The sequence below is a fragment of the Onychostoma macrolepis genome, chromosome 21, assembly GCF_012432095.1.
Source record: "Onychostoma macrolepis isolate SWU-2019 chromosome 21, ASM1243209v1, whole genome shotgun sequence".
Taxonomy (NCBI): domain Eukaryota; kingdom Metazoa; phylum Chordata; class Actinopteri; order Cypriniformes; family Cyprinidae; genus Onychostoma; species Onychostoma macrolepis.
Genome location: NC_081175.1, coordinates 22187204 through 22210316, shown reverse-complemented (window position 1 = coordinate 22210316; position 23113 = coordinate 22187204). Strand labels below are relative to the sequence as shown.

Sequence of the window (23113 nt, the reverse complement as noted above, 5' to 3'; positions counted from 1 at the left end):
TTGAGATAGATATACAAATATAACAATTTAATAGATGCAAAAACATTTTTTCATTTAATATGAAGGCTAATATAAAATGTATACAACAAATATCATGTCAAATTATGTCAGATCTGGATAGCCCTGACTGTCCTGAAAAAAATCAACATATAGGATGTATGGCTACCTCTTACAATAGACTTCATACAAACCTGCTGTGCAGATACTGTAGGACGATAATGGCTAAAATAATGATTGTCCCAAAAGATTAGTAAAGCTACTCATTTGAAATGGTTACCATATTTCAAAGTACTTGTATGGACTCTACAAACAAACTGGTACCAAAGAGATTTTGCCACCTTAGGTGGCACCAAATTCTGGCTTGGCCCATGGACTATAACGGGAGGCTGCAGTTTCAGGACCGCAATTCTAGGACCCTATTTTTTTGTAACAGCGCCACCTACCGAATTGGATCACCAAAGATGGACGACATGGACAGCAATCAGAGTGTAAGTAATTTTACCGAATTTCAATTAAATTTTATTTTATAACGTTAAAACGATGCAAACTTTACATAGCCAAAGTGAGAACTGCTAAGAAAAAAAGAATTAATTCCCACGAATTTGTTTGCTAGTTTTTTTATTGTTTGCACAGCCTTTTTCTGTTAGTAAACATTGTGACGTTTTTTCTGTGGGCGGAGCTTAGGCGAAAAGATTCCCCTGAACGCTTCACTAATGCTGGCTATGAAGTTTGTTAGCTTGGTTTTTTATCAATAACTGGAGAAATTTAAATTTAACCTGCATATGTACGGTCACTCACTGTCCGGGACCGCAATTGTTATTTGAAAAGTTTAACTTTAACGGACAAAACCAGATTGGCCGACCCGCACACGCTTTAACTCAAAGGATGGACGATCTGACAGGATTACCTCCAATTGAGTGACTCACATCTAACATGTATAGTTAAGACAAACTCACCGTACTAGTCGTGAAGATGTGTATATATTTCAATTTAAGCAGGCAACTGTTTTAACAGCTACATTATTATTCCAGCCACAATTAATCACAACAATGTATATACAATTGCAAATGATTACGCATATAAATCGTCAGTTTGTTGTTTTACACACGCATCCATACATTATTTCAAACACGAGTTAGTAGTGAAATCTTTAGACGAGCCCATAACAACAAAATATAATACTTTATTGAACCTTTTCTGATAAGAAGTGTGCGCTGCAAACGCGAGGATTTTTGACGATCGTTTCTGTCCAGTCCGCTCGTTTTATCTCGTTTAACCACAGCTGTGGTCGGTTTTTTGTGTTGGAGTGGCAGCAGGTATGCGTTAAAATTTCAAATTGGAGCCTCTACTACATCGATTCAGGCACCCAACATCACAACAAGATGATATTTTAAGCTCCTTGTGTAGCCGAATCTGCGCTGGTTTGAATTGGCCGCCTCCAGCTAGCGCTGTGATGTAATCGTGACGGCCATGATTTAATTCATGTTGACTATGATATGTAAATCTAGCCAGCACATTAAATAAACTTAAAAAGATGATAAAATATGTTCATAAATCATATGTTGATGTGAGATGTGTCAGATTTACCTCTAGCTTACTGTATTAGTGTGAAAATGTATAATCTTTCATAATTTAACTGCTGACTGCTTGGTTGCATCACAATGGAAGATTTTGCTTTTCCTTGGATCGGTGCATTGTTTTTTCTTTTTAATATTACTATCTTGTAGTACTGACGGCTGACGACCATGACCTAAAACATGGCGGTGACTACCCATAATTCAATGCACAGTGACGTAGTTTGCCAAGCTCTATATGTGTTATACGCCTGTTGTTTTGGCAGTACTTTAAATTAATTTTGTTGATATTTGAAAGGCATGGTCAGCGGTTTGCCTGCTTCAAGGAATTCTTCAGCCAGTGTACAGAGCACTTTCTCTGAGGAAATCCACATGCAGGCTGTCGATGACCACACCGCAGAGGAAAAGAGACTGGTGGATCTTCATTGTACTGGGATCAGAGGAGCATTTGGTGGTACTTTAACAATGTTCACATTTATTCATCATTACAGACTACTCATAGTAAAGGTTCACCAAGGGCCTTAATTTTGCACCATGGTTTGCCCATAGGGTGTACTCAATGGGAAGGCGTCAAAGTTCCTCGACAGTGAGGAACAACAGGACATCCTTTTTTTCTATCTGAGAGGAGCACTGCATAGGACACCAACACAACTGAGCTTCACAGATGGAGTGCAGTTCATCTATGGTCTTCTTTTTCCAGAGGTATGCCGGGCCATGTAATGTGTTTGTATGTTTTCCTGCTCTTGCACTTACACTTACAAAATGTACCTTTTTTCATAGGCCATCATATATGCCCTGGCTGTCCTACGGAATTTGTCCTTGCAGGAGGCTGAGCAGTTCTTCCTTTCTGGTCTGGAACATCATTACAGGTCAGAGTAGAATATGAATTATTTTTTGCACAATGCCCAGTGCACCCTTTTGTTACTGATATTTCTGTTAACCCAACAGTGGTTGTTCTCTGATAACTATTTCAGTGAGGTGTAAGATTTTAATAGAAGGATTGATGGTAACACTTTCTATGAAGCCTGTATTTATAATACATTAATGAATGAATAATGCATTATTAGAAACCTTATAATATGTTGTATCGTCTTATAAATAATCATAAGAACAGTTTTAATGTATTATAATACTTATTTGTGGTGGAGTATGATGATTTATAACACAAAACGAACATGCTGCATCCACTTAAGTTACAATGAATTATATTTCTCATAGGTATAATGTATTAGATGTCATATCTGGCCATTGTTTAAGATCTGCATAATAACTTAGTACATCTTATTAGTGTTTTTACTGTAAAATAACAAATACAAAGTTTTCATGAAAACATTCCAAAAGGCTTTATAATGTGGTCGTATTATTTATAAGTGGTTCTTGTCTGCTTTAAGTGAAGTAACTTCATTGTACCTAAAGCAGACAAAGACCACTTATAAATAATAATATTTATTTTCTCAAACAGCCATAAGAACAGATATCAAATCAGATGAACGTGTACACATTTGCTTTGAACTATTTTTATTTTAATATCAGTTTGATTATTTTGATGGTACCCTTTAGACAGCTGTTGATAAGTAACTCTGCCACTACATGTGAACTAGCAGTCATTACAGTATTAGTAGTATGTCTGCTAAATATCTGGTAGCACTTTATTTTGATGGTTCACCAACAGACATTCTACTGACTATAAGCAACTTTGCAAGTACATCAACTTATTCTACCAACGGTGACCTTAACCTAAGCCTACTAATACTCTATATAAATAAAGATGACCTGACTTGACTTGACTTAAGAATATAATGTATTATAAATACGGGCTTCATAGAAAGTGTTACCGGATTGACAAACAATTAAGGAAAGAAGGGAGAACATTCAGTTGGTGGGTATTGCTCTTTTAAACTTAAATTTGGAGTTTAGAGTTTGGAGTCAGATGTCAGTAATTCTGTGTGGTTCTCTCTCTCTACAACCCCAACAGTGCATAAGTGTTAAATCAGAAAGATATATTACAGAGTTAAACCTGTTAAAGAAAATGTTTCTTATTTAACCCCCCCCCCCCACTTGTGCTTTTAGGGGGCACAATTTTAAAATTCATCCTAACCTACTTTAAGTATTATTCATTCAGTAATTTTTCACCATGTCATGTATCATTGCAATCTCTAGAAGTAATCTATAACAATTTCAACTAAAATTAATATTTCATCATGTTTCATTTATTTTGACAAATAATTTTGTATGTCAGGGGCATCATTTTCGAGGGGGCACGAGTGAAGGGGGACTCTCATGCTTGTCATATGACACACAGCAGCCACAATACCACTGTATAACTTACATAGGCTTATATATTATGTTTTTATTCGAAATATTCCCAAAATATATCATGAAATATCTCGATTCTCAAATATGTAAGTAAATGCATTTTGCACCTTTATAGATTATAGTGTAATATTAACTTTGCATAAAAATCCTTCTTTTTACTTAAGTAGCTTACCAGATGTCATACCATAAAATGAGTGTCATACCATAAACATATAATATGACTGACTGTATTTTATGTGGATTTAATAAAAACATTGTAAGTTACTAATTAGCCCATAACACTTTCATTGTACAAAAAGAGCAAAGAACGTTTACATTATCAAAGAACATTTTCACTTCAGTCCAGCGAGTTCAAGCACTCTCAAAAACTCCAATAATAATCTCTAAAGCTGTTTTCCACTGTGAAATTAATATCTTACTTACATTCGTACATCTTCACTTTGTTATTTCTGAGGAGAGGAGAGAAATAGCGTGTTTCAGCGATGACTCATCTGAACGCTTCTGATTGGTCTTTGCATTCATAAGCTCAACAGAATCGTATGTGATTGGTTATAATGCGCAGTGCTTTAAAAACGTGTCTCTCTGGCTCTGTGCCAGCCAGCGAACGCAGATTTGAATTTAACAGCTGTTTTTCTTTTTATATAGTTCACAGGAAAAACTGCGCATTTCACCCAAAATTGTTTGGTGTGATATGATTCCAAATTGAGGGGGGGGGGGGCAAGCTTGTTGACAGGGGGGCACTGGCCCGCCCCTAGAACTGCCCCTGCTGTCCATGCAGCAACTGATGGAAAAGTTTTTTTATTTTTTATGATGTTGTATTATGTGTTATTGCAAAAATGAGTATATATATATAAATATAAATTCCTGAATCATTCTTGAGTCTTGCCTCTTTACAAACTTTTAAACATCTGGCTGTAATGTAATGACTGCAAATGCTCATTTCATTTGATTCCATCTTTGTTAGGCTATACCTGATAATGAGCTAATTAGTTAAATTTAAGGGGGTTAATCAATGTATTTCAAGAAACTAAGACTTAAGATAGCTGTCAGAGAGTCACAGTCACCGTCATCAACAGCAATCACCAGATCACAGTCACCTGAGTTCTAATCACCTGCACCTGCTCACCCTCATCAGCACTCCCATAAAGCACCCACGCTCTCTGACATTCATTGTCCGGTCTACGGTTCACCAGCAGAACAGTAACCTGACTCCCCGCATACATACCTGTGATCCGTGATCACCCTGCAAACAGAGGATTCAGTCACTCTCCGCAAAAGCCCCATTGGACTATTTCATCCACCAAGTTACTCACCTCTGACTCACGTCATATTCCATCCCCAGTTCCAGTCAATAAATATCATTGTCTTTCACTTACCCTTGGTTCACGTCTCTGTTTGTGACAATAGCCTACTCCACTTTTTCAGTTGTTTAAAGATTGAAATACATTTACATTTATATTTTAAGTGTAAATTAATTTGTTTAAATTTAAAATCGTTACTCAAAAGCAGGTATTACACACTTTGTAATTAACATCTGTTTCATTATAAATAAAAAATATCCGGAAATAAAAATGTTCCTGAGATTCAATATCTTTAACGACATGTACAAACAACAAATTAAACCACCAGTGTCCTAGAAATGCGGTCCTGAAACTGCAGCCTCCGCTATATCATCCGATTCGGTAGGTGGCGCTGTTACAAAAAAATAGGGTCCTAGAACTGCGGTCCTGAAACTGCAGCTCCTCCTGTTATGCAGGAACACCCTTCTCCACTTTTCTCACGCAGTCAAAAGCACCCTTAGTTAAAACTGTAATAATAGGATATTGGCGAAACAGATTTGGTAAAGGCTGCAGGTCACATGTGTTTGCACTCTGGAAAGCATCAAAAGATTCTATTTACAACGTGTTTTCGTAGCGCCTAGTAATACCAAAGTCTCTTTAAGACTAAGGGTATTCTATAGTCTTTGGTAATGCAGCCAATCACAGACATATGTTGATTCCTTGAACACCTGTGATTGGCCATTGCGTTCACTCACCTCTAAACGCCAGATTTTTTTCCTGCATGCTCGCGAATCCTCTCACTGTAAAACTCTGGACGTAAATAAGACGTTTATTGAATATACAGGAACTTGTGAGATTGGGGACTTGTACCATGATGGTAGTTGGACAAATTCAGTTACAGGATTAGTTTTGAATTGACAAAACCAAACCACTCAAATCTGGCTTTGTTGGTACCGTGATGCTGATCATCAACTTTGTCAACCCAGGCTAGGATTTAATCCTGAGTTTGTGGAGTGTGTGCACATGAATGTGTGACATCAGTGGCGAACAGCCAATCACATGCCTCTCAGCACAGAGAAAGTGTGATTCACTTCTCGCGAGAGACCCAGCGAGATTCAAAACACTTTTGCTGAAGGTTAAAGGGGTGGTTGACTGTTTTTTTTCTAGGCTTGATTGTGTTTATGGGTTGCAGTCTAACATGTGTTCATGCTTCGTTTTTTTAAAAACACATTATTTTTCATATAATTTACCTTTATTCCACACCGCTCTCTCCCTTCTCTGACAAATGTAGTGTCCCTGAAAAGGGGGACATAGATATTTTAAACAGACAGACACGAACACTTGTTGCGTTTAACGTTTAAACATTGTTATATGCTTGAACTGTTTTAATATATCTATAGATCATATTTTAGGCAAGTCGTGATGATTTGAGAAGGCTAAATTCATCAAACATAAGCTATGATCAGCCTGCCGGTCTGCCGCTGGCTGCTTGGTCGTTACTTTAAGAAAGAATAAACTTATCTAACGAACAAAAAAAATGCTCCAAACGTTTTTCTAAATTAACTTAATAAAAAAACGAAACGAAATTTCGAAAATTCGCCATTACATACAAAACTGAACTATTTTAATAGCTGAAACAGTATAACGTGATCGCGACCGAGGGGGATTCTACCGGAACGTGATCTGTACTGAGGGGGACAACAACCCACTTTCCAGTGGGAGAAGAAATGCCAGTGTTGCCTCCTGCTCACGGGCACTGTAACTACCACGCCGCTAGTTTCAGTTTTGTTTTTTTTGTTTGTTTTTTACTTATTTTCATTCCATTTTCTGTTATTAACACTGCTAAATTTACAGGATTTTTCGCATCAGTAGCAAATATTTTGAGGGGTGTTTTTGACAATTGAGAGCCACCAAATGACGAATATGAAAAAACGAATATGACAGTTTCAGACTCAGTCAGGGTGAAAGGACCTTAAACTTTTGAAGCTTGCGCAGCTTCTCGAGGAGAAATCAAACAAATGAGCGCCGTTTTCTAAAGGCTATGAGCGCAGCACACACAAATAAACTAAATTGACATACTGCAGTTAAATTTCAAAATGTGGTGTTTTTATATTTATAACATTTGAATACAGTTCAGCAACATACATCACACGACCTGACGACCAAGAGAGCTGACAATTGACCATCACTAAATTTACCATCACCTCACGATTGAAAATGTGACACTGATTTCATATGACAGTTCAACAAACAAGTTAATAATATGAAGTCACTTACATTTTAGACGAAATAATGACTGTTTTGGTCTGTTTTAGCAGCGAAAATAGATCCGATGAATCCAAACAAAGATCACAGCATAGCGCATCTCACAGCAACACTCAATCGTGTTTTGAATGATTCAGTGTTTTGAACGAATCGGTTGAGTCAAAAATTCAATGACCCATGCACAAACATCTGTCTCATTCTTGATGAATCGGCCGTTTGAATGAATCGTTTGAATGAACGACTGAATGACTCGCTTAATAAATCACCTGCATTTGCGCTCACTATCGACAAACCAATCAAATTTGTTCAAAACTCTTTTTTTTAAATCAGTCCAAACACATTTGAATTTTTATTCAGGAGTTATGTATATACAAAACTATAACTTTTTATGACAGTAGTTTAGTGATAGTTTTTTCCTCCCATCCTGTAGCCTACTCGCGCCCCCCCGGGAGAGTGTCCGCGCCCCCCACCGGTTGAGAACCACTGTATTAATGGATTATTGTCACTGTAGACTGTGAAGAAGGGTGCATAATAAAGATAATCACGAAACCTCTCAATTATCGCCCATTTAAGAGCAAGAAATTCCAATTTGGCGATAATAACTTATCACCATCACTTGTCTCAACTCACCAACTGTACCTGGTCTCTTCTCTTTCAGAAGCCTGATGGCAGCCGTGTCGGCGGGGTCCATTTTGTTTCCTTCAGCAGAGACGATCCTTCCAAGGTAATGAATCTCAGGTCTGAATAGCTCACATTTACTGGGTTTTAATTTGATTCCATACTGCCTCAGTCTCTGTAGCACTTTTCTGACAGCTTCGACATGACTCTCAAACGTTTTACTAAATACAAGCGTGTTGTCCAGGTATGGAACACAGATCTTGTCACGGAGGCCCTCTAGGCACTCCTCCATACAGCACTGAAAAGCGGCCGGTGCATTCATAAGCCCAAATGGTATTCAAGCCCACTCATACAATCCCCAGGGGGTCATGAAGGCTGTCAAATGCTTGCTGTCCTTTGCCATGAACCCCTGGTGATAGGCCTTTCCTTGGTCTAATAATGAGAACATAGTGTTACCTCCAAGGCCATCCATCACATCCTGGACTCTAGGGATTGGCTGCCTGTCAGGGTGTGTCTTGCGATTTAACTCCCTGTAATCAATACATAAGCGGAGAGAACCACATTTCTTTCTGACGCACACTACTGGGGAAGCATACGCAGAATGGGATTTCTCTATCCACCCTTGTGCGATCAAATCAAGTAAGTAATCTTTCATTTCCTCATATAGGGGCTTGGGGACTGACGTGTAGTTGCGTGCCACTGGTTCTTGGTCTTTCAAAGAAATCTTGAGCTGTAACTTTTCAATTCAGCCTATGTCACTATCACTTCATGAAAAACAGCCTGACTCTTCCCGCAGCATCTCACAAACTATCTGTCTCTTGTCGTCTTCTGAGTTTCTTGGAAATACATCTGAAAAAACGCAGTCGTCTTATATTGGGGGTCTAGACTTTGACATGTCAATAATACACCCACAACAATAGGTGGTGCCAAAAACGCATAAAACGAGTGAGCCATGAAATATGTAATGTAATGTGTGTTGTAAAGATCGCGAGTGAAAAAAGAAAAAGAAAAGCTTACAGCAGCATGAGTCGTGGCTGTCATGATAGTCTGATGGGACCAAACTTCCTCTGTAAGTGATTTTAAAACATAAGACAGTATCCAGATTTGAAGACTACAATGAGATTTCACTTCTACTGTTAATAAAATTTTGGTAGGCTACTATGAGATGGATAGCCTAAATGTTATATAATTCAGATGGGCTACCTGTTATTTTTATGGTATATCAAAAAGTGTATATTTTTCAATGTCATTGTTGGTACATTTTACCACCATACTTTCAAATCAAAAATTAAAATAGTAGAAATATGCAATATGAAAATAATTTCTGAAAAAATGTGTTTTACAGAGAGAGAGAGAGAGAGAGAAACAAAACAAGATTTGGTTTTCAAAAAGCCTTTTTCCAAAAGGTACTTCTGGAAAAGGGGGGGTCGTCTTATAATCAGGGTCGTCTTATATTCGGGTCAATACGGTAGTTTTTCATCTTCAACATTTCCTTCCTTTGTTTGACTGTTGGCCACGACATGCTCAATCACATTGAAGCCTATGATAGGGCGAGGCTGTCGGTTGCCCTTCTTGACAAGCATAGGAACATGAAATTCTGCAGTACTGCCAACCAGTCTAATGGTCACTTCTACCCAACCCGCATATGGCATGTCTGTGCCATTAGCTGCTTCAATTTGCAAGGGGTTATCTGGGTCAACTATCTCTGCTATGTCTCTCAACCGAATGTCCGGTAAGTTGTCAGCTTTCCACATGTCATCGATAGCAGACACCTGTGAACCCATGTCCCAAAGCACCCGAGTTCTCTGTCCCTGTATATAGCAGTTTACAAGACACTTCATCCCAATCAATTCAGGCACCGTAGACTGCTTCTTTGGCTTAACATTTTTCCTTTGGTCAGTGACAGTTTTGCATGAAGGTGTTTGTTGAATTCTTGGTTGTGGGCATAAACTCTTATTTTTCCTTTATCCTGACAAATTTCTCTTTTTTTCACAGCTAACAATTCTATGGGACATTCTGTCCAGCTCAGCTACTCCCTGTCCCTCAGGGGTAGCTGCTCTCCGTTTAAAGGGGCCTCTCTCACCAGGTCAAGTTGTTCCTGGTATCTCCTGCAACCAGCCCTAAAATGTTCGTCACTTCCACACCTGTAACAATGCTGGCAGTATTCTTCCCCTCGCTGCTGGCACCCAAAACACCTAGGCCTAGGACGGGGCATGGGGTATCTCTGTGGTGCAAATCTCTGTTGATACTGGGCCGGTGCCACAACTCGCCTGGGACACGCACCACCACGGTAGTCCGGTACTAGCCTGCCATTTTGATGAACAGCGGCAGTGCTCTCTATGTTCCAAGGGGCAAACTGAGGCTGAGAGTTCATTGGATGTTGGGCTGCCTCACGATCCATTTCCATATTGACTGAAGAGTTCCATCCTGTAGGATGATCTGTCCTTTGGATGGTCTCTCGGATCTGCGCCATCTCAATTTTGAGGTCTTTTAACAATACCATATCTGCTTTGAGTCCCTTTAACTCTGACAACACGTTTGGGAGCAGGGTAACAGTCTGCTGTTGGGCTGTCTGTTTTCTATCTCTGTTGCTATCACTGGACTGTACAATGTGCATACCTGCTGGCCTCTGTGGTGTCTGCAGCCTCTTATCTTGTCTCTCTTTCTCATGCCCACATGCTATATTGAGTCTCTCTAGAAGCAGCTCATCCGAGGTGGTAGGTTGCAACAGGTAGGTTTGGAGGTCAATTTTGATGTTATCATTCTGCAGACCTGTAAGTATAGCATGCATAAACATGCTCTGTACAAGTACAGGATCATACTTCAGATTTGACTCTGCCTCTTGTGATGCAAACAATATTTTTTTGCCTAAGGTCCATCGCTCTAATTAAAAAGTTCTGCGGGGTTTCCTTATTGTTCTGAACCTCTGTGGTAAGCTGTTTATAAAGCTCTGTTGCATTCCGCTCCTGATAGTGCGAGCGGAGAATCCTCCTAAGTGTAGGCAGAGATAGATCACTTTTACCTTCAAGGTAGCTCCGCAGTTGCAGACCTGGAACAATGGCCCTGATAACAGCATCCACTATTTCTGTCTCGGAATACCCTCTGCTAAGGCCATTCTCAATTTGGCGCGCTAGACTGGAAAATGTGAGTCGGTCCTTTTGGCCCGATTCACCAATCTGACCTGAGATTTTATAGTCTTTCCGCCATGTGAGGTTATTTAGCTGGGTTGTTGGTAGATTTCTCTGTGACAATTCACCGTCAACTCTGCTTTTCAGTTCCCTTGTTGTCAGTTTCTGCATTTCAGTTTCTTTCTGTTGGACTGCCAGTCTTAAACTCTCTAATTCTCTCATTAATTTGTCTTTGGCTTCGTCATCTACTTTAACTTCTTTCTCTTTGGTGTTTGCAAGAAAGATAGGAAAGCCTTTGATCATGTCCAATAAGCTCAACAGTTCCGCCATGCCCTCATCCTCGAGTTCTGTCATTTCGTCACGGTCGACATGCTGACTGAGGTATGAAACAAGAGAACTTTTGCTTCTACCAGCAATCTTTTCCCTGTCAACTCCTGATATTTTCAAAAAGTCACTTACTTGCATCAACTGTTCAATGGTAAGCTGAAATAACAATCCTTTAATTTCAAATTTTCAATTTCTGACTCCATTTTGGCAGATGGGTTGGACTATGGTTTTGTGTTTTGCCTTGCCTCCCTAGTGTTGCCTCCATAGACTGTAAAAAAAAATGGACGTAGTGTCCGTGACGTCACTCGTAGGTTTCTGAAGAGCATTTTTGAAGCCTAAAGTGGGCGGAGCCAACCGCCGCCATCTTGGAAACGCGTCACCGCGCGTCACTCCCGGATAATCGAAAATGGGCAAAAAGGCGGGACGTGGGTGAAGCTGAGCTGAAACCACGCCCCTATAGTGACAGCAGTGCTGCCGTGCAAAGACAAAACTACTTCGTTTTTGGTCGAAAATGAGTTATTGATCATTTTGGGACATTATGACCTTTATCATGTGTTTAAGTATCATGGAGAAAAGCCCCGGAGGAACCAAGGCAGAATACAGTATAACATCAGTAGCTCTTTGATTTTGTTTTTGAACGCTCAAATGAAGTTACCGTGCTCTGCATTTGTTTGCATTCGTTCGTCTGTACTGTGCCAGCCTGGAGCTAGACGGTATTCTGACTTTGTTTTACTTTCCAATAAAGTCTGCCATTTTAAATTGGTGTAACTTGTGTAAGCCTACTTTTATACATCTGTCGGCAGTTCATTAGACAAACAAATTAGATAGATCGCGATCTAACAAACTGCTCCATATAACAAAGCACTGTAAGCAATAACGATTCGATAACTTGGCAACAATAATTAATCGTAAATAATCTTTAAAGTGTTTTTTTATATATATATATAATGCAGATTATTCACTCCGTGTCAGTCTGGGGCTGCACACTTCTGTACGTGATCCTCAAATGCCGTGACAGCGTATCACACATAAAATCAATAACTGTTCGCAATTTAATCATTTTCCTTCCTTTTCTTGTAAGTCGACAAAATCCATTGCAATGAACGCCACCGGAGATGTTTAATTCACAATCATTCGGAGCATTATCCCTGCTGGCGTTCACATCAATCCACAAGTCATTCTTAAACTACTTTAATTCAGTTCGATGTAAAAACAATAGGCTAAGTATGACTTGCATCCTTTAATGTTAGCGAACATTGCAAATAAATTAGTTGCAAAACGGTATCCACTCACGTTTAACTATTTGTCTGGTTGTTATGGTCAGAAAAAAAAAAATTATCACATTACTAGATGTTATAGCCTAGCCAATGATCACTAGATTTTATCCAGATGTTACTAAAATGATTCTGTAAATGGTGATCAGCACCCAATATAATGTGGAAGTTACTGCCTTTTGCCTTGGTGTGACATCTCACTGCAGACAGTGCAAAAGCAGAGTACAATATCAATATATCGGTAAAAATCAAGTTTGAGATCATTTTCGTTAAAACATCCAATTGCCAGATTCCCAGTGTCCTACCTATAATTATTTTTTTCTGTACAAATACAAATCTTTAAAGCCTAAGTTTCGCACTAGCGAGTTTCACACTCTGCAGCAGAGCGGCAATCCACCTGTCACTCAAGTGGCCACGCCCTTAATTATGCGGAACTTTAAGGGTTAATATAATTTAAACGGATGAGTTATAAAAAAATTCACCCCCCTCACAGTTGTCATGAAGGGCAAAATTAGCTATATAGATCAAAATCATTTTTTGCACCAGGCTGTAAACATGTTTTTTTCTGCTGTAAAGTTGGGCATTTTAACATGGAGAGTCAATGGGATTGACTCCCTTTTGCAACCAGCCTCCAGCGGCCAGTCGATGAATTGCAGTTTTAGTCACTTCCGTGTTGGCTTCACGAGAGAGAGCAGGAGGTTGCCGCTTGGTTGCCTCCCTAGTGAATGACACACTTCAGGATGCACCTTAGGCCGGACGGGACTCCCACCTCTTCCGAAGCCAACACACTGTGCGGTCTACCACCTGGGTCATTTTGTTAGAATGGCTGGAGTGTGGTCACCTCCTCTGTTACAGGACACCAACCTCATTTCAGTCATCCCAGCGGTGCCTCCAAATGTCGTGTCCCTGAAAAGGGGGACATAGATATTTTAAACAGACAGACACGAACACTTGTTGCGTTTCCCTCAACTTCTGTATTATAAGTCTAAAAGAACCATTACATTTTTCACAAAATAACCAAGAAATGCATATCAACTTGCATAACGTTATTGCATTCCTTTTATACACAAAATTACCCACTTTGTATTTACTGCCTAAACAAATAAAGAGATGAGCATCAATTGGCATAAAACACTATATCCATTTCGGTACACACAGTAAAGAAGACAGCTTGCACCTGTTTGTGTGACAAAATAACTTGTACAAAATAAAGAAAATGCAGAATAAATCATATTACCGTAAATCAGAATGAACATAATACTATACATTATACTCTGTACTCACAGGTCATCTGTACTTAAATACTCCTTACATAAAGTGCATCTCAATCTCATAACATTTCAGTTATTACAATAGAACACTTTACACGTTAATTTAATGAGGTGATAAAGTGATAAACAAGCTGTCCCTAATTTAACATGGACGATTCAGCATGTGACCCATTAACACTCACTCATCTACGGTACAAACTCCAATGAGAGTAAAAGTGTGAAGAGATAATAGCACCACAGGAAACTCATCTTAACAGCATACTACTGTATCCATCATACGAGTTGTTAGACACCCTTAAATTTAATATATTAACAGTACAGCGCATGAAATGTGTTAAGGCTAGCCTAGCATCGGAAATGATTCACGTTCGCCATGTGCGATTCAATCTCATCCCTTCTTTTTTCACAATACGGACATATAACAATTTGGTCATTCCTGGTATCCGGTAACATTTTGGCTTCACAATTTTTGGAAAAAAAGTTATACGTTTTTCATGTTTTTAGCATTCTACCAAAATGGTGACATGTTTAACTATATGGAACACATACTGGTCAAGCTCGGTGACTTAAAAAAATAATAATTATGGGTATATTGTTCAGACATTCGCTGTGAATGTATTCCACCCTGTTAGGGACATATACATAGTTATCACAAAATTTTAATAATGTAAATGTTAAACAATAATGAGCAATAATAAGATAGTATATGTCCCTTATGCCATAATGACATTTTTTATTCTTGAAACAAAAACAAAACAATTATTAATGAATAGAATATGTCTTGATTATTAAGAACATGTACTTTTTTGTGCCCATTTTTGCCAACAGGATGGTAAATAATATAAACATTTTGCTCAAAAACATATATATATGCTGGTAATGCTCCTCACCTCACAAAATAAGACAAAGGTATTCCAAACATTTAATGTTGCTTTCAAATTTTTATTTAAAATTACTTGTCTAACAGGGTGGAATGGAGCATAACAGGGTGGAACACCAGTGTTAACAGGTTCTAACAGCAAATGAGCTTTCTGTCATTGTTCTGCATGGTTTGCCATATGTAATGTATGGAACTGCAAAACAATACAAAACAATACAAAAAATTAAATCCAGATTTCCTTTGGGGGAGGGACACAACAGCTATGTGGTTCCTTATCACAATCAATCATGATGAGAAGTGGCAAAACAAATCTCTGTTTAGGTGGCTAGAGAAATACTAACAAATTAGAGAGGACAGACATAAGAAATTATTATTTTTTTAAATTTATAATTGATAAAAATAAAGATGCTGTAATTCATTTTGATTAACTAGATTAACAAACAAAAACACAAAAACCATCACAAGAAGGAACATATTTGTTACATTTGGCTACATTTGTTCTTCTATGTACCGCCATGATGCCTGGTCTAACTGTAAAGACCTTTTATTGAGGGCCTGCGGTTCTTTGATCAGGCACACTATCTGATTGTCAGCATACCAGCTGATGTCTTTTCTTGGGCCCGGCCAGAAGAATTTATTGATGCCATTGTGATTTTTAATGTTTTTAAAAGAATTCTCTTCTGCTCACCAAGGCTTCGTTTATTTGATCAAAAATACAGCGAAAACAGTAATATTGTGAAATATTTTTACAATTTAAAATAACTGTTTTCTATTTGAATACATTTTAAAATGCAATTTATTTCTGTTGGCAAATCTGAATTTTCAGCATCATTACTCCAGTCTTCAGTGTCACATGATCCTATAGAAATCATTCTAATATGCTGATTTGCTGCTCAAGAAATATTTATTATTATTGTTACTATTATTATTATTATTATCAATGTTGAAAATAGTTTTGTACATTTTTTTTTTTTTTCAGGATTATTTGATTAATATAAAGTTCAAAAGACCAGCATTTATCTGAAATAGAAAGCTTTTGTAACATTATCACTACCGTTCAAAAGTTTTGGGGTCAGTAAGTATTTCCTTATTTTTTTTGGAAAGAAATTAATACTTTTATTCAGCAAGGATGCATTAAAGTGATCAAAAGTGACAGTATATACATTTATAATTCTGCAAATCTTTCTATTTCAGATAAATGCTTTTCTTTTGAACTTTCTATTCATCAAATAAATGATGTACACAACTGTTTTCAACATTGATATCAACAAATCAGCATATCAGAATGATTTCTGAAGGATCATGTAACACTGAAGACTGTAATGATGCTGAAAATTCGTTTGCCAACACAGAAATATTGCATTTTAAAATGTATTCAAATAGAAAACAGTTATTTTAAACTTTAAAAATATTTCACAATATTACTGTTTTTGCTGTATTTTTGATCAAATAAATGAAGCCTTGGTGAGCAGAAGAGACTTCTTTTAAAAACATTAAAATTCTTGCTGATCTAAAACTTTTGAGCGATAGTGTACATATATACAATTGTATTCATGTACATTACCACTCAAAAGTTTTATGGAGGTAGATTAATTTGCAGTATACAATAAATACTATTTATTCTATTAGAATTTCCACAGGGTGGAAAATTTTGCGCTAAATTAGCTGTAGTTTTTTGAGTGATCAACATTTAGCTCTCTAACTTTCTACAGATGAACATAACTTTTATAACTATGTCAGATATGTTTTTTTATTTTTTTTGATCGGACAAACATTCTCCATAATATAGCGTAACAGGGTGGAACTTTAAGAGTGTGACAAGCAGGAAAACATTTCAAAAACTAAAAAAAAAGGTAGGAGTGAGAGTTGACACTTACTTCCATTTGTACAGTTGAATTCCAGCGGAAAAAATAAACAATATCACTTCCTGAAAATGATCTCAGTGGAATTGTAGTCTATTTTAGAAGGCGAGGGAGTACATACTAACAGGGTGGAAGATGATTTTAGGGACATGGTAAATGAAAAAAATTGTAAAAAAAATTAAAATAGTTTCACATGATTTATATGTATGATTAGATGAAGTTTAGCCTAGTCCATAACATAATTTAAAAATATTTTGAGATTTTTATCATTTCATGGTTTATATTTCTAGAGGAAGTTGATTACTTTGCACTGAGGACATGATAAAACTGAACGCATGTATCAATAAAAAGGTGTGTAAAAAAACAAAATAATATTTTTTATGTCTATTACCTCTGTTTAAGTGATAAAGTAGACCTAATATGTATAATTTAAGCAATTTCTTATAAATATGTGGCTATTTTAGAGAAAATATGAGTAAGTAAATCATAGAGACAGAAAAGTCACTGTATAACAGGAATGACCCAATTACACGGACATCGTATATACTCAAACTCATTTTAACATCACTATTAGGATATTGAAGGGATTACCTGAAAAGGGGGACATAGATATTTTAAACAGACAGACACGAACACTTGTTGCGTTTACCTCAACTTCTATATTATGAGTGGGGGAAGGGAACCTGTGTGCCTGTTATTAACGCTCTATGCTCACCCCTCCCTCTGCTGGAGTCTTTTGGTACTGCATCATAACAGACTACAGGACCCAACGACATATTAACTATGAAACAGCAACAACAATAATATTCTCTCTTAATAGTTATTCCAGTTACATAAACGCCTCGATTATTTCCTGTTTTTATGAAGCCCCTCCCTCAGAAATACATGATGGGCTCTGATTGGTTAGCTGGCTCAGTGTGTTGTGATTCACTAAACCGCAGAGCGTGCGTCTAAATGTCCCGCCCCTCAGCTCAGCTGCATGTGCTCCGGTTGTATTGTAAACAATGGCGTCGTCTATATTGCTTATCAATTTGAGCCCGATTGAGACGCAGAGGATATTAGTGAAGAGGATCGCGCAGAACCTGTGCAAGCACGGCTCTTAATGGTATGTTTGTTTGTTTGTTGTCGCATACTTTTAGATAAGCTGTTATTATGTTTAATACAGTATGTGTCACAGTATGGGTCGGACACGGGATGAGTATATAAAAATATAGATTTATTAGACACAATGAGTTTTAGAGGAAAAGGCAAGGAGGTAGAGATGATCTTGAATCCACACACACTATATCTTGTTCCAGGAGCGGAGACCGGGGCTTGACAGACAGACGGATCCAGGGGAGAACGATCTAGGAGGATGAGAGGAACACAAGGAGCAGACACAGAAGGTAAGACTTTCGAGGTAGGTAGAATTTAAAGGATATTGTTCTTTGTCTCAACAGGTAGCTGAAGAGGAGTCCAGGTCGTGTCGACGAGATCGGACGGTGAGTGTGTGTGGAGATGGTGTTTATATCTTGAGTGCTGGTGATGAGTTGATGAGGTGCAGGTGGACGTGATCAGTACTCAGGTGAGGTGGAGCGTTGTGATTGGTGGAAGGTCGGGCCTGGCCGATCCGTGACAGTACCCCCCTCTCCACGGCCCGCTCCTGAGGGCCGCCCTCGGCGTCGTGGTGGTCTGCCCCGGCCCCGGGGTGCTGGCTGATCCGGGTGTGCTAGGTGGAATTCCTCCAGGAGTGTGGGATCGAGAATGTCTTCTCTTGGCACCCATGAGCGTTCTTCCGGACCGTAGCCCTCCCAGTCCACAAGATATTCTAGCTTACCACCACGGCGCCGAGAATTCAGGATTTCCTTCACCTTGTAGATGGTTCCGTCTTCCACGATGAGAGGAGAGGGGTTCCTCCGCTTGGCCAGGCCCTGGGGAGAGAGGAGGAGAGAAGGGTTTTAGGAGTGATACGTGGAAGGTTGGGTGAATTTTGTATTGTGGTGGCAGTTGTAATTTGTAGGTGACTGGGTTGACTTGCTCCAAGATGGTGAAGGGGCCAACGAATCTGGGACTGAGTTTCCGGCTAGGCAGGCGCAGTCTGATGTCCCTGGTGGAGAGCCAGACCTTTTGTCCCGGTTGGTAAGAGGGATTGGCGGTTCTTCGGACGTCTGCAGCCATTCGTTGTCTGCGCACTGCCTGCTGGAGTTGGTGGTGTGCTGCGTCCCAGACCCTCTCGCTCTCGGAACCAGTAGTCGATGGTGGGTACCTCAGATGGTTCTCCTGACCAGGGAAACAGGGAGGCTGGAAACCGAGCACGCACTGGAAGGGCGTGAGTCCAGTGGAGCCTTGACGCAAGGAATTTTGGGCGTACTCGGCCCAGCCCAGGAACTGGTTCCAAGAGTTCTGGCGGCCATGGCAGAAGGTTCGTAAACGCCCTATTTCCTGTATCTTACGTTCGGTTTTCCCGTTGGATTGCGGATGGTACCCAGATGAGAGGCTGACGGTCACACCTAGGAGAGAAGAATGCCTTCCATACTCGGAGATGAACTGTGGTCCTCTGTCGGATACTATATCTTCTGGAATGCCGTAATACCGGAAGATCTGATTAAATAACATCTCTGCTGTCTGTAACGCAGTGGGAAGGCCTGGGAGAGGTATGAGGTGACAGAACTTTGAGAATCGGTCGACAATGGCGAAGATGCAGGTGTTACCGTCGGAGATGGGGAGATCTGTAATGAAGTCTACTCTAGGTGTGACCAAGGACGGTGTGGTATAGGTAGTGGGAGGAGTTTGCGGTTGGAAGATGACGGGTGCTTTTGAGATGGCGCAATCCGGGCAGCCCGTCGAACCTTCTCACGTCCCTGGCCATGTTGGGCCACCAGAAGCGGTCTTGTAGCAGCGAGAGGGTGGCGTTGGCCCCTGGGTGACCAGTACCTAGGGAGGTGTGAGTAGTGTGAATGAGAGGGATTCGTTGGGTACGTGGAACGTATTGGTGGTCAGGTGGGCAGCCCGGATTGGGAGGAGGATTGGTGGAGGCGACTGGAGGAGAGGTCCATTGGATGGGGCTGCTGATTATTTCTGTGGGTAGAATGGTTTCTGGTGATTCTGGGTCTTCTTGAGGGTTGTGTAGGCGGGATAGGGCGTCTGCTTTTACATTCTTGGGTCCTGGACGGTAGGAGATCTTGAAATTGAATCTAGTGAAGAATAAAGCCCAACGGGCTTGCCTGGGGTTCAACCTTTTGGCGTCACGAAGATACTGGAGGTTTTGTGGTCAGTTAATACCAGGAATGGATGAGCAGCCCCTCCAACCAGTGCCTCCACTCTTCTAGGGCAAGTTTGATGGCTAGAAGTTCCCTGTTGCCGATATCATAATTTCTTTCCGCCGGGCTGAGTTTCCGGGAAAAGTAGGCGCATGGATGGAGTTTGGGAGGCGTCCCCTGCTGCTGTGATAGAATGGCCCCGACCCCGGTGGTGGATGCGTCGACTTCGACTGTGAAGGGTATGTTGGGATTAGGGTGGACCAGGGTGGTGCGTTGGTGAATGCTATTTTCAAGGTGTCGAAGGCTTTCTGGGTATTAGAGTTCCATGATAGTGTTCTGGGGTTACCTTTTAGGAGATCGGTGAGGGGACTGGTGATGGTACTGTAGTTTGAGATAAACCGGCGATAAAAGTTGGAGAATCCTAGGAACCTTTGGAGTTCTTTAATGGTGTTGGGTCGGGGCCAAGAGGTGATGGCTTCCACCTTCCCCTTGTCCATGCGAGTGCCACCACTGCTGATGATGTATCCGAGGAAATGGACGGTAGACTGATGGAAAGTGCATTTCTCAGCTTTGAGGAAGAGATGGTACTGGCGGAGGCGCTGTAGGACCTCCGCAACATGTTGGCGATGTTCGGCCAGGCTCCGGGAGTAAATGAGGATGTCGTCAATATACACAACCACAAAACGATGAAGGAACTCCCGGAGCACCTCATGCATGAAGCCTTGGAAGACTGAAGGAGCATTGACCAGCCCATACGGCATGACCCTATATTCATAATGTCCAGTAGGAGTGACAAATGCGGTCTTCCATTCATCTCCTTTTCTGATGCGAATGAGGTTGTAGGCGCTGCGGAGGTCCAATTTAGTGAAGATGGTGGCACCGCGGAGTTGTTCCAACGCTGTGGGGACAAGGGGAAGAGGATATCGAATTTAACTGTGATCTCATTTAGTTTCCGGTAGTCGATGCATGGCCGGAGGCCGCCATCTTTGGCCACGAAGAAGAAACTGGAAGCAGCAGGGAGGTTGATGGGACTATGTAACCTTGTTTCAACGCCTCCTCAATGTACTCCTCCATGGCCTTGTGCTCGGGAGGTGAAAGTGGATAGATTCTCCCGTGTGGTACTGGTTCACCCGGTAGGAGGTCGATGGCGCAGTCCCATGGCCGGTGTGGTGGTAGCTGGGCAGCTTTCTTCGGACAGAAGACGTCATTAAAGTGGGAGTAGCAAGCGGGGATGTCCACGGATTGCTTCTCTATCGGGCTCTCGATGGATGTTGAGTGAACTGGAATGTGAATTGGGTCGTCGGAAACTGGTGATGGACGTCTGGGGAAACAGTGAGGGAAGCAACTCTCACCCCACTTTAAGACTTCTCCTGTCCTCCAAGATAGATGAGGGTTGTGCTGCACCAGCCACGGGCGCCCAAGGATGACGTCCGCAGTGGAGCCCTCCAGAACCAACAGATGTATTTCTTCAAGATGCAACTGACCAATTTGTAGACCAATTGGGCCAACACTCTGACGGACGCAACGTCTTGTTAGCGGTTGTCCAGTTATTGATTGGACCTCATAGGCGTTCTCCGTGGTCGAGGTCGAGAGCCCGAGCTGACGGACGAGGGATCCGGAGATGAAATTCCCGCTGAGCCGGAGTCGAGGAGGCGGATACTGAAATTATACAGGAGCCGGCAGTAAGTTGTACGATTGTGGATAGAGGATTCAGTTTGGGTATGTGAGGACGGATGGTACTCACCACGGCTCGTGGGGGTCAGTGGGCACTCAGGATCCTGTGCCGCTCTCGCCACAATACAGGCATAACCCTTGAGTGATTCTCCTCTGTCTCTCTTTCATCGATAGACGAGTTGAGTCAGTTTGCATCGGTTCTGGAGGGTCACTGGTTTCTGGCGGTTGCGGAGGAGGAGATGCAATGGCATAGGCGGTCTCATTACTGCAGGATTGAATGCGATTAGAGCATCGAATAGCCAGTTGGATAAATTTTTCCAGGCCATAGGTGTCGTCATATGCAGAGAGGTGCAAGCGCAGAGAGGGATTAAGCCCTTGTCGAAAAGCGATTAGGAGAGAGGGCTCGTTCCATCCGCTGGCTGCTGCGAGTGTGCGAAATTGGAGAGCATATGCATGAATGGGTGTTGTACCCTGACGTAATCGATATAATTGCTCACCCACAGTCGAGTCTCCAGGGGAGCTGCTGAACACCTCTCTGAAGTGGTGCACTCATCTTGTCTGTGAAGCTGTGTTGGTCCGATCTTCTGTCACAGTATGGGTCGGACACGGGATGAGTATATAAAAATATAGATTTATTAGACACAATGAGTTTTAGAGGCAAAGGCAAGGAGGTAGAGATGATCTTGAATCCACACACACTATATCTTGTTCCAGGAGCGGAGACCGGGGCTTGACAGACAGACGGATCCAGGGGAGAACGATCTAGGAGGATGAGAGGAACACAAGGAGCAGACACAGAAGGTAAGACTTTCGAGGTAGGTAGAATTTAAAGGATATTGTTCTTTGTCTCAACAGGTAGCTGAAGAGGAGTCCAGGTCGTGTCGACGAGATCGGACGGTGAGTGTGTGTGGAGATGGTGTTTATATCTTGAGTGCTGGTGATGAGTTGATGAGGTGCAGGTGGACGTGATCAGTACTCAGGTGAGGTGGAGCGTTGTGATTGGTGGAAGGTCGGGCCTGGCCGATCCGTGACAGTATGGAAACCGCACACACGTCCATGAATAACGATTCTCATTGCTATGTGAAAATATATAATTGGAACAGTTTGTTGGAGCTGATCTGACGATCTGAATGAGAGAGAGAGAGAGAGAGAGAGAGAAAGAGATGCAGAGCAGGGGGAACAGTATTAAGAACTGCTGTTTTAGAACATTAATTTTGAAACTTGTGAATCCATTGGAATCGTTAGAAGGCAGAATCGCGATTCATATATGAATAGATTTTTACGTGCACCCCTAGTTTTCTCTTCCTCTTCTCTAAAGCAGCACAGCATGGCCTTGCCCCCTTCCTTACATGTTCCCGAGGGCGGGGTTTATCTGGGTTTGTGACGTATCAGACCCGGGAAGTAG

The 23113-nt window shown here is 40.9% G+C and overlaps 1 protein-coding gene across 6 annotated transcripts in view; it reads left to right on the top strand.

Annotated features, from left to right (window-relative positions):
- Positions 1-2378: 2378 nt before the first annotated feature.
- LOC131528616 (bile salt-activated lipase-like) overlaps positions 2379-23113 on the top strand; it is a 33696-nt gene continuing 12961 nt past the window's right edge. For 3 of the 6 annotated variants that reach the window (XM_058757907.1, XM_058757902.1, XM_058757901.1), the window contains exon 1: positions 22479-22605. The gene's annotated coding sequence lies outside the window, so the exon portion shown is untranslated. Of the gene's footprint in view, positions 2444-8093; positions 8160-17934; positions 18277-22211; positions 22301-22422; positions 22606-23113 lie in introns of those variants that run through there. The other 3 variants (XM_058757906.1, XM_058757908.1, XM_058757910.1) reach the window with 3 other exon arrangements.